Consider the following 12,118-nt stretch of genomic DNA (forward strand, 5'->3'; position numbering starts at 1 on the left):
TCCACATATTCTTCATCCATTCATCTACTGATGGACACTCAGGTTTCCTTGATACCTTGGCTACTACAAGTAGTTTGGTGATAAACATAGGGATGCTTATGTCTTTTCAAAGCAGGGGTTTTTTTTTTTTCTTCAGAAAATTTCTAGAATTGCAATTACTGGATCAAATGGTATTTTTGTTTTTAGTTTTTGAGGGACCTCTGTATGGCTTTCCAAAGCAGTTGCACCAATTTACATTCCTACCAATAGTGTAGGTGGGTCCCATTTCTCCGAATGCTTGCCTGTATATTTTCTTGTTCCTTGTCTGTGGATAGTGGCCATTCTGACTGGTGTCAGGCTATAGCTAATTGTGGTTTTAATTTGCATTTCCCTGATGATTCGCAATGTGGAGCATCTTTTCATGTGCCTATTAGCTGTCTGTATTTATTCTTGGGAGAAATGTCTATGCATTTTAATAGGGTTATTTATTTTTTGTGTGTTGAGGCTTATGAGTTCTTTATATATTTTTGATATTTACTAGAAAAATTTAAGGTAAGATTACAGCAAGAACATCAAGCTAGTGAGATCCAGAAGGTAATACTGAACACGTTGTCAGTTTTAACCATAACTTTATCTCTGGTATTATTTCCAAGACTCTTCAGCAATGGAAACTGGTAGATAAAACATTTCTTACCACTTTATTGAAGATAGTCATTATTTCTATGCTAAATATCAGAGCAGTCAAAGTCAAATAAAAAAGTCAAGATTGGCATTGTAAATAGAATTTGACATTACCCAGGTATAAAAATATTTTGTAGTATATGAGTGTTAAAAGTTAATTCTATCATTCTGTAATGTATTTTTTAGCTCTTTTGTCAAGAGTTCTGTACCGTTTATTTTTAGAACACACTCTCTCCATGCCATGGCAAATAGACCAGAGAGAGTTCGTGAAGATTACCAATAACTTTCATTTATGTATCATTTTCTCATATTGAGAGGATATTAATGTAGTTTAGGTCATTTAACCTTTCTCAAGTCTCTGCAAAGAAGAACTTGTCTCCACTCTATTAATGAGGAATTTCAGGCTCAGGGAGCATGAAGTGTCTTTTCTCAGATCTAACCAACAGCAAGTGGTAGAACCAGGTTCAAATCCAGATTTTCTGCCTCAAAATAGGTAACTCTACCTCAGACAAAGCAATGAAGAAAAGTCCCTCTATAGTAATTTCATTTCTGATTCATTCCCAAACCCAGTCAAAATCTTGGCATTTCCCCAGAATATATTTAACCTCAGGAATGTAGTTGCAATGAGTAGATTTCCCTGTTTAAACCAGCTCATGTATTTGTATTTCAGCAATACCTACAGTACTCAGAAAGTATCTATGACCAATTCTGAAGATTAGTATGGTTTGATCTCTGAAAGAAAGAAAATTTACACCACAATTTTTGGAACTCCAAACTGAGGGATGTGGAATTAATGCAAGCCTTTTTCTAAATTATCTTGACTTTCATGAAAAGGTCAGAAGGAATTTCCCTCATTATTACTTACATTTTTAAAAAACACTTTCTAATCCCTATAAATAACAAATAATTGGTCTGTCTAGATTTTCTGTTCCTTCCTTGTTCAGATTTGGAAGGTTGTATTTTTCTAGGAAGTTGTCCATTTCTTCTAGATTTTCCAGCTTCTTAGCATATAGATTCTCACAGTATTCTCTAATGATTCTTTGTATTACTGTAGGGTCCATCGTGATTTTTCCTTTCTAGTTTCTGATTCTGTTGATGTGTGTAGATTCTCTTTTTCTCTTAATCAGTCTGGCTAGGGGTTTATCAATTTTGTTTATTTTCTCAAAGAACCAGCTCTTGGTTTCACTGACTTTTTTCTGTTGTTTTATTCTTCTCAATTTTATTTATTTCTTCTCTGATCTTTATTACATCACTCTTTCTGCAGACTTTGGACCCCATTTGTTCTTCTTTTTCCAATTTCAACGACTGTGACTTTAGACTATTTGGGATTGCTCTTCCTTCTTTTAATCAGCCTGGATGGCTAGATACATTCCTCTTAGAACTGCCTTCGCTGTGTCCCACAAAAGTTGGGGTTTTGTGCTGTTGTTGTCATTTGTTGCCACATATTGCTTGATCTCTTTTTTAATTTGGTCATTGATCCATTGATTATTTAGGAGCATGTTGTTAAGCCTCCATGCATTTGTGAGCCTTTTTGTTTTCTTGTACAATTTGTTTCTAGTTTTATACCTTTGTGGCCTGAGAATTTGGTTTGTAGAATTTAAATCTTTTTGAATTTAGTGAGACTCTCTTTGTGACCTAGTATGTGGTGTATTCTGGAAACAGGATATAAATGTTCCATTGTGCACTTGAGAAGAATGTGTATCCTACTGCTTGTGGGAATCGAGTTCTGTAGATGTTTATTAGTCCATCTGTTCTAGTGTTGAATTGCAATTTTACTGACTTTATCCTGGATTTTACTCTTTGTAAGAGTTGGACTATGAAATTCCCAAGAATCCTTTCATTTCTTTCCAGTTTAAGGAACAGTGGTGCTCACCTTTCCCTGCTGTGAGCTCTCCCTTCCACTTGCTTCCCCACTTGATGCCCAGCTACTGGCCATACTCATCTCCATACCAGACCAGCAGTTCATAGCCTGGCCTGATGACTTGGCAGATTCTGTAGAAGATTTGACTGTGATACTGAAAGGCCACAAGGTTCTGCTCTTCTTTGTTACTGGGAGTTTACATACCTAAAATTACAGCAGGGCAAAGGGAAGAAAACCACAGGCATAAAATTCCAGCTACTTATCATACCCACATTCAGCTCCATGCCTGATGTTTATGGCTGGCTTTGATGCTGCTGCCACCTCCCCTTACTGTTCCTGGGGAATCTTCTCTACATGCCTAAGTCTCCTTCACAATATCATGTGAATTATTATTGCCATGTCTTTCTTACTGTGCTCATCCTGCCTAGAATGCTTTCCTCCTTTTCCTAATTATTTTCTAAAGCCTGATTTCAGACATAATCTCTATCTCAGTTTGCCATAAAATCCACTGATGTTTAGCTTCTCTTAGTTAAGTCTGTTTTGTAACACAGAACTTTGGGCTTGATTACGGGCTCTGCTTCTAGATTAGCACATATCATCCTAACTCATATCCTGTTTTGATATGCCTTTGTCCAATCTCTCTGCCCTTTATTTAAGGTACCATTTACTTGCTTCCCCCGGGTTTCTACAGAAAATGGAAGACCTTTTTCCTTAGCATAATAGCACAGGACAATAATGGTTCATTCACATTCTGTATCCCCCTGTTAAGGGAAGGGGCTGGGTCATCAAACCCAGAGGTTCACGGACATACTGCAGCTTATTTGTACGCAGGCTTCAGAACCCAGTTCTAATTAGAAGTGAAGCTAAGAAGATTTGTTGCCCTCCCTTGTTTTAATTTATCTGGGAATTGTGTACTTCTTGAAAAAAATAGGAAAATATTAGTTAAATCATCATGAAATCACGGTTTTAATGTGCTTGTCTGCAATAAATCCTCTATAAGAACATGGATTATAATGTGTTTAGTTAAAGAATTCCCTTGTCAGGACTGGAACATAGTAAATGCCTAATAAATGTTGGTTAGATAAGTTAAAGCATGTGAATCTAGGCTCCTCAACGTTTCTTCCAGAGATGAAATTCTGTCTAGCCAGAGAGATTTATATTTGAGGAGACACACTATCTTTTCATTTCTTGTTTTTTTCTAAATATCTCTTGTAATAAAAAAAAACACTGTATGGGAGAAAGGTGAAACAGAGGCTTGAGGGAGACAACTGAGGGAGGCATGATGAGAAGGAAAGGAGTAGGACATTGTGAGAGTCAGGTGTCCTCTCCGAAACTCATAGAACTTTGCCTTACCTCACCCAGTTGGCCCAAGATTCATCCTTTCCATCCATGTCCTCATAGGAGTTTCTCCCTGTGGTGATCTGAATTACATAAAGACAAGTTAAAGGATTTTTTGCTGGGGAACATAACAGAAGAAGTGTTATACTGTACCGTTATCAATGTGCTTTCATCTGCATGGAATCAGCCACCCAGTGAATGTGACATGTTCCTCAGCCATCGTCTACATATCTGAATCAATTTGCCCCCTCAGAGCAAGGGCCCTGCATGGGAGGAGCCACTAGTCTATGTCGGTACTTCCATGCTCCCAGCTACCCTCTGATATTTACCTGGGAGCTCCATGTTGATGCAAAGTCCACTCAGTACACAGAGCTGACTGTGTTATCTCCATCCATGTTCTGGCATGTAGAAGGTCAGGATCCACCAATCCACAAGAGGGGTGTAGGAATCAAGAGAACAGGGGAAGAGATAGAGGCTTCTTACCATTCAGGACTACCTGCTGTTGGCTGCCCGACAGCCTTTGAGGTGTATTCCAAGTCCCAGTTATTACCATCTTGCTCCTGAGTTCATTTGAAAACATTTAAAAATTTTTTGTACATTTTGGCTGCACTATTGGTGGTAGAATATATTATAATATGGATCATCTCTACTTCTGTATTTATTTATTTATTACTAGACCTCAACCAGTCTTCTTTTTCCCCTTCTACCTCTCTCTTTCTCTAGGATGTACTGTATGCAGTCATGTAGTTTGTATTAATATATTAGAAATCTACAAATCTGTTTTGTACTTTTATACTGTTGGATACTTATAATAAAAACTTTTACTAGAGTATTGAATAAATTTAGTCTTATTAGAAAATAAAAAAAAATAAAATGTTCTGCTCATCATCATCCCTGGCCCAGTTTACATATCTAAAATTACAGCAGGCAAAAGGGAAGAAACCACAACATAAAATTCCTCTTCTTCTCCTGTGATATTGCCCTCACAGGGGCCAAAGTGCAGACCCAATGGCAGATCAGATGTTTCCTTCCACACTCCAAGCCCAGCCTCAGGAATGCTCAATGGTCTGATTTTCAGCCAAGTGGGAAGAGTGGTTGCTGACCAGCTGGGGTTTCCCTTGTCAACTGCAGTGTCCTTTGCAAATATAGCAGGCCCATGAGGAGCACAACTGTCAATGATGTTCTGACACCTCTCACAATCTGGAGGTGAGAGCAACATTTGTTAAGAAAAGCATAGTGCACGTTCTTGGACATAGAGTTCAGAAAGAGTGCTGGCACTCACACCATTTAGCTTCAGTCCTATATTCCAAGTCATTAGAAGAAGGGAATAATGTGGGGACTAAAGAATGAGATGAAATTACTGTACCAAGACACAACAGCCTTCTCTGAATGGGCCAAAAGGGTCACTTACAGAGGTTGTTGTCATCCTGGGGCTCGCTGACCTCTTGGGATGCACAGAACTTTCTTTCTCACAGGCTACATATCTTTCCTTCAGTTGCCTCTCTCCCAAGTTCTCAGTTGGAGAAGAGTAGGTAAGTGAGGTTGGTGAGGTCTGGAATGTTAATTCCTTTTGTTCAGAAAATGAATTATCTTGCCATAAAATGATTCCTTGTTATTCTACGTACTCTGGTTTTCACGCCATTAACTACTGGTTCAGCGAGACTAGGATTCAACACTGACTATGGATGTTTAATTGAATTTAAGTTATTCTCATTATCAGGTAAAAATTCCCAAAGTTTGTACTTAGAAAATGGTTTGTTTAAACATTTATTCATTCAGAGAATATTTGTTGAGGGCATGTAACATGGTAAGGCATTAAACAAAGGTCTGGGCATACAATACCAAGAAAGTATGGTCTGTTATCACAGATGGATTGGATACTTGCACAGGCCAAATATTTTATTTTGAAATTAGTGTTTCCAAAAAATACATGAGCTACGTAGCCTTATCTTCACTGTACAAACTGAAATTCAGGAACCCAGAGAACGTATAAGATTTTCCCAAGTCCCTGGTGCTAATTTCAGGCCTCAGGTTAGCTCAGCTTAAGCCCAGGCCTATCCAAGTTCAAACCACATGCCTTCACCATATTCATCACTTTCTATAGGACTGAGAGGGACTAAAATTTTTCTTCTTACAAATTTTTTGTCATGAGTGATATCCAGAGGTACTTGCTTTTCCAGGAGGGGACACTGGCTTCTGAGCCTCCTCTGAGCCACTTACGTTCAGAAAGTTTGCTGTTTCTGACAATTCCTTCAAACTATATTCATTACGTAGTGACACCTTGGATGTGCCCTTCAATGGGAGAGTCACGTATTAAGACAATATGCATTCATTTACTTCTTTAAGGCTTATGATTTGTTTTCACATGCATGACTTTAGTTAATACTTTCTAACTCTGGCAAATACAGCAGGAATCTGAATACTAGAGGGAAAAGAAAGGGCCTAAATGGGCAGTGAAAAAAGAGTAGAAACCCTGTAATTTTTAAATTCAAAGTCTCATTGATCTTATGTTCATTTCAAGTATAGAGGCTTGGCCTTCCCTTTGCCTCTTGGTTTCCAGGTGGAGAATTGGTACACCTAAACTCCACTCCCAGGCCATTTAAATCACCAACTACATACACTCAGTATATCAATGATCAAGCCCATTTCTTCTCGTTTATCTAAAGCATAAGTCTTTCGACGTGGCTCTAGTTCCATCTTTCTGCCCTCCAGTTGAAGAACTATGCGTACAAACACGGTTCCCAAGTGAAGGTCATAATGGTAGCTGTTGATGCAGTCATCTCCAGAGCAGACAGAGGAGGTCTCGAATCCCGAGTCCACCTCTCGCGAGACCAATATTCGCGAGATCACCGTTCGCGAGATCACTTCGCGAGATCTCTATTCCCGAAACCATATATGAGACCACACTTTGTGAGCCCGGGCTCGTGAGAACAGCGTTAGTGAAACCAATGATCGTGAGATCAACTTCGCGAGACTACCGATCGTGGTCCTGCGGTGTAGTGAACGTGGCCTCCGAGGGTGCGTGGCCCAAGAGCTAAGACTCCAGCTTACTGCTAGCCCCTCAGCCGTCATCTCAAGGGTGAAGTGTTCTCACCGTGAGCTCCCCTAGGGCACGGGATTCTCGTGTTGGTTTTGTGGCTGCTGCTAGTGCGTGAAGGGTCAGGTTCCTCCCTGCTTGTCCCTGTTTCGGCCGTCCTTGGTTTGGGCTCACCAGTGACGTTTCCCTCCGTCCTGTACGAGCTTATGGGTTCGTCAGGCTCTCTCCTTACTGTGGCTTTCCGTCTGTTTCTTGCTTCATTTTATCTGAGATGACTCTCTCTGCGACTCGTGTAACCCCCCCGGTACTTGGATTTTCCTGCTCAAATGGACTTTTCTTTCACAGATGTTTCTTCTCTCAATATTTTTCCTTCCGATCTCTGCATCACAGTTTCTCTCTTGTTTATAACCTTTTCGTTTTCTACGTCTTCTTCTCTGCTCATCTGCTTTGAATCTCTGAATTTTTGGATCTGTTTTTTGCACTTCCTGTGTGCTTATTTTTCTGTCTCCTCTCCTCTCCTCTTGGCGTTTCTATGTCCCACTATCTGTCTGTTTCTTTCTCTTAAATGTGGTTAAAAAAATCTCTATGAACTTGTCCTCCCCAATTGCAGACTTTTCTTCACACTTGCCCCCTTGTCATTCGAGTTCTCAAAGGATAGAAGTACTTTGGCGCTGTGTTTCTGTGACTGTCAGACTTTGTGTACTGGTCCTGTCCTCTTTTCTCCCCATCTCTCCTTGCTATGGAGTCTGTCCCTTTTTATCCTCCTTTGGAATCCCTGTGACTTGCTTTGGACTGTGGAGGTTCATTTTGTGCCATTTTTCTCTTTTTCCTGTGTTGCCATTATTTACATTTTTATTCCTTCTGAGCCTTTTCTCTTCTCATTATCTTCGTCTCTGGTATTTTCTGTTTCTTCATGGAGGCCTTTAAGTTGCTTTAAGTCCATGTGATCCTGTACATTTGATTCTCTCTACTGTTGCCTCCTCCGTCCTTCAACCAGACATTTTTAATCCTTGTATTCTTTTATGATGGTTAAATGATGCTATTTCACTCCATGAGTATTACTTTGCTTTACTTCCTCTTGTTTTATGTTGTTTAGTGTTTTCTTACCATCTCCTCTCTCTTCACATTATGATTAAAAACACTTTCGAAATCATTTCGAACATTTTTCGAAATCATTTTTGTGTTTTTCACCCTGCTGTTACTGAGATTCAATTCTTGCTTCAGTTTTCATAGGCTTTTTCCCTAGCTCTTGATACCTTCCTTCTTATGTTTTTAGTTTGAAAACGTCACATGTCTTTGGGTTTTCAGAATATTTTATCCTCCTTATGTAGCCACTAGGGCTGTGTTCTGAATCTGAATACTATCTCTAATCTGAATATTAGAGATAGTATTTTTATTTTTATTTATATTTTATTTTATTATTTTTCTCACATCCCCTTCCAGGATTAAAGGAATAAGACATAAAACATACGATCAAGGGAAGGGAGCAGCATTGGATGCTTTTCTTGCTCATCTTTTGGCTTCTTGCCATCCTCTTATTTTAATTAATTAATGTGTTTATTTATCTTTATTTCGGTATTGTTAATGTACAGTTACTTAAACAGTATGTTTAGTAGACTCCCCATATTATCACGTCCCCACCACAAACCCCATTATAGTCACTGTCGATCAGCATAGTAAGATGCTATAGAATCATTATATGTCTTTGTTTATACTGCCTTTCCCATGACTCTCCACTACATTGTGTGTGCTAATTTTAATGCCCCTTGTCCCCCTTATCCTTCCTTTCCCACCCATCCACCGTAGTTCCTTTCTCTTTGATAACTGTCAGTCTATTCTTGGGTCCTGTGAGTCTGCTGCTGTTTTGTTCCTTCAATGTTTTCTTTGTTCTTGTACTCCACAGATGAGTGAAATCATCGTATCCTTGTCTTTCTCCCCTGGCTTATTTCACTGAGCATAATACTCTCTAGCTACATCTATGTTGTTGCAAATGGTAGGATTTTTTTTCTTCTTCTGGCTGAATGATATTCCATTGTGTATATGTACCACATCTTCCTCATCCAGTCATCTACTGAGGGACACTTACCTTGCTATTGTAAATGTTGCTGCAATAAACATAGGGGTGCCTATGGATTTTTCAATCTGGGCTCCTGAATTCTTAGGGTAAATTCCTAAGAGTGGAATTCCTGGGTCAAATGGTGTTTCTATTTTGAGTTTTTTGAGGAACTGCCATACTGTTTTCCACAATGATTGAACTAGTTTACATTCCCACCAGCAGTGTAGGAGGGTTCCCCTTTCTCCACATCCTCACCAACATTTGGTGGTGTTTGTCTTTTCGATGTTGACCATCCTAACTGGTATGAGGTGATATCTCATTGTGGCTTTAATTTGCATTTCATCTTCCTCCTCTTTATCTGAACTTAATTCTTGTAGTTGACAAAGTTAGGAATGGGATTTTCTTGGATTTCATAGGGTTTAGTAAAAATGACAGATGAAGACTCACCATTTCTTCATGTGCTCCTACCTCTGTGGAAGAAGAGCAATTTAAAAACAGAAATTTGATCATTTTCTCTGTGGCTGCACAGAGAATGCCTTGTGGCCCCACAAAGATGCCTTGACTGAAACCCCCTAAGACTCTGTCCACTTTTTCCAGGACCAAGTCTGGCACTGGTTCTGTCAAGAAGTTGGTAATAAAAAACTTTAAAGTAATGTAATCATATTTAATGATTTCAGTTTGGCTCCCTATTATTTTATATTTTAAAGTGTAAATATAATTATTTTTTAGGTGCCATCATGTTTAGAATATTTGGAAACATTGACTTTGGACTCTAAATATCTGAATCCTAGTCAGAATATAAACAGTGTAAACAGTGACCTTTGTGAAATGACTTTATTCTTCAGATGTATCTTTCCTTGTAAAAAATAAAACAATTGACCTTGGTTTTGAAAGAACCATTCTAGATAGGCACACCTTTACAGATTCTGTCTTCTTAGTGAACGGATCTGCATTATTAACTGAGAAATAGTCTTTCCGTGGTAATAAAAAGACTAAATTTTAATTTTTTAGAAGACTATAGAAAACAGAGGAAAACGTGCATGTAGCCAGTGATTTAAGGTGAAGATGCATTAATAAGAGTACTATGAGGTAGTTGTTTATCTTCACCCTTTGTATGTGGATATTGGTCCTAGCATCATTTGTTGAAGAGACTATTTTTCCCTCAGAATGGTCTGAAGACCTAGTTTTCAATAAGTTCATCATAGCTGTATAATAATTACACATTTTATAGACGTTGACATTGTCTTCAAGTCATTTGTTTCATAAATTTTTTGCTAGATAAACCTCTGGTGCTGGAAAAGTACACTGAAGGAACATGGCAAAAATGAAAGGAGGCTATACAAGCTATCCAGAACAATGTCTCCATTAAATACCACCTGGAAAAACTCTACCAGGTGTGTGTTACTTTCAAAACAACTATTTATTAATTATAATGGAGGCAGGATTTTTGTATCTAATTGAAAATTTGTTTTGGATCTCTCTGATCTCTTTTATAATCATGCATAAAATGCATGAAATCTTTCTTTGTAGTCATGCAATCCATTAAAACTTTTTTCACTGCTTTTTAAAATTTTGGCATCATTAATCTACAATTACTTGAGGAACATTATGTTTACTAGACTCCCCCCTTCACCAAGTCCCCCGCACATACCCATTAGTCACTGTCCATCAGTGTAGTAAGATGCTGTAAAATCACTACTTATCTTCTCTGTGTTGCACTGTCTTCCACATGTACCCCCTACATTATATGTGCTTATCATGCTAACCTTTCTTCTTCCCCCCCATTTCACCCTCTCTTCCCACCCACCATCCCCAGTTCCTTTCCTTTGCTAACTATTAGTCCTTACTTAGGTTCTGTGATTTTGCTATTTTGTTCCTTCAGTTTTTCCTTTGTTCTTATATTCCACATATGAGTGAAATCATTTGGTACTTGTCTTTCTCCGCCTGGCTTACTTCACTGAGCGTAACACCCTCCAGCTCAATCCATGTTGTTGCAAGTGATAGGATTTGTTTTCTTCTTATGACTGAATAATATACCATTGTGTATATGTACCACATCATCTTTATCTATTCATTTACTGATGGACACTTAGGTTGCTTTCATTTCCTGGCTATTGTAAATAGTGCTATGATAAACATAGGGGTGCATATGTCTTTTTCATATGGGGCTGCTGCATTCTTAGGGTAAATTCCTAGAAGTGGGATTCCTGGGTCAAATGGTATTCCTATTTTGAGCTTTTTGAGGAACCTCCATACTGCTTTCCACAATGGTTGAACTAATTTACATTCCCACCAGCAGTGTAGGAGGATTCCCGTTTCTCCACAACCTTGCCAACATTTGTTTTTTTTTTTTTTTTGTCTTTTGGATGGTGGCAATCCTTTCTGGTGTGAGGTGATATCTCATTGTGGTTTTAATCTGCATTTCTCTGATGACTGACGATGTGGAGCATCTTTTCATGTGTCTGTTGGCCATCTGAATTTCTTCTCTGGAGAAGAGTCTGTTCAGCTCCTGTGCCCATTTTTTAATTGGACTGTTTGCTTTTTTTTGTTGTTTTGGTGCATGAACTCTTTATATATTTTGGATGTCAACCATTTTTTCAGTTCTGTCATTTATGAGTATATTCTCCCATACTGTAGGATGCCTTTTCATTCTATTGATGGTGCCCTTTGCTGTACAGAAGCTTTTAGCTTGATATAGTCCCACTTGTTCATTTTTGCTTTTGTTTCTCTTGCCCGGAGAGATACGTTCATGAAGAAGTCACACATGTTTATGTCCAAGAGAGTTTTTCCTGTGTTTTCTCTAAGAGTTTTACAGTTTCATGATTTACATTCAGGGCTTTGATCCCTTCTGAATTTACTTTTGTGTATGGGTTAGACAATGACCCAGTTTCATTGTCTTTCGTGTAGCTGTCCAGTTTTGCCAACAGCAGCTGTTGAAGATGCTGTCATTTCCCCATTGTATATCCATGGCCCTTCTATCATGTATTACTTGACCACATATGCTTGGGTTTATATCTGGGCTCTCTATTCTGTTTCAGTGGTCTCTGGGTCTGTTCTTGTGCCAGTACCAAATTGTCTTGATTATTGTGACTTTGTAGTAGACCTTGAATCCATTTAGCATAGTTCTCCCTGCTTTGTTCTTCCTTCTCAGGGTTTCCTTGGCTAT

At 38.6% G+C, this 12,118-nt stretch overlaps 1 pseudogene; it reads right to left on the reverse strand.

Moving 5' to 3' along the window:
* Positions 1-2,474: 2,474 nt before the first annotated feature.
* Positions 2,475-8,072, reverse strand: LOC140847598 (histone-lysine N-methyltransferase PRDM9-like; annotated as a pseudogene).
* Positions 8,073-12,118: the final 4,046 nt, after the last annotated feature.

This window comes from Manis javanica, unplaced genomic scaffold (genome assembly GCF_040802235.1).
Source record: "Manis javanica isolate MJ-LG unplaced genomic scaffold, MJ_LKY HiC_scaffold_24, whole genome shotgun sequence".
NCBI lineage: Eukaryota > Metazoa > Chordata > Mammalia > Pholidota > Manidae > Manis > Manis javanica.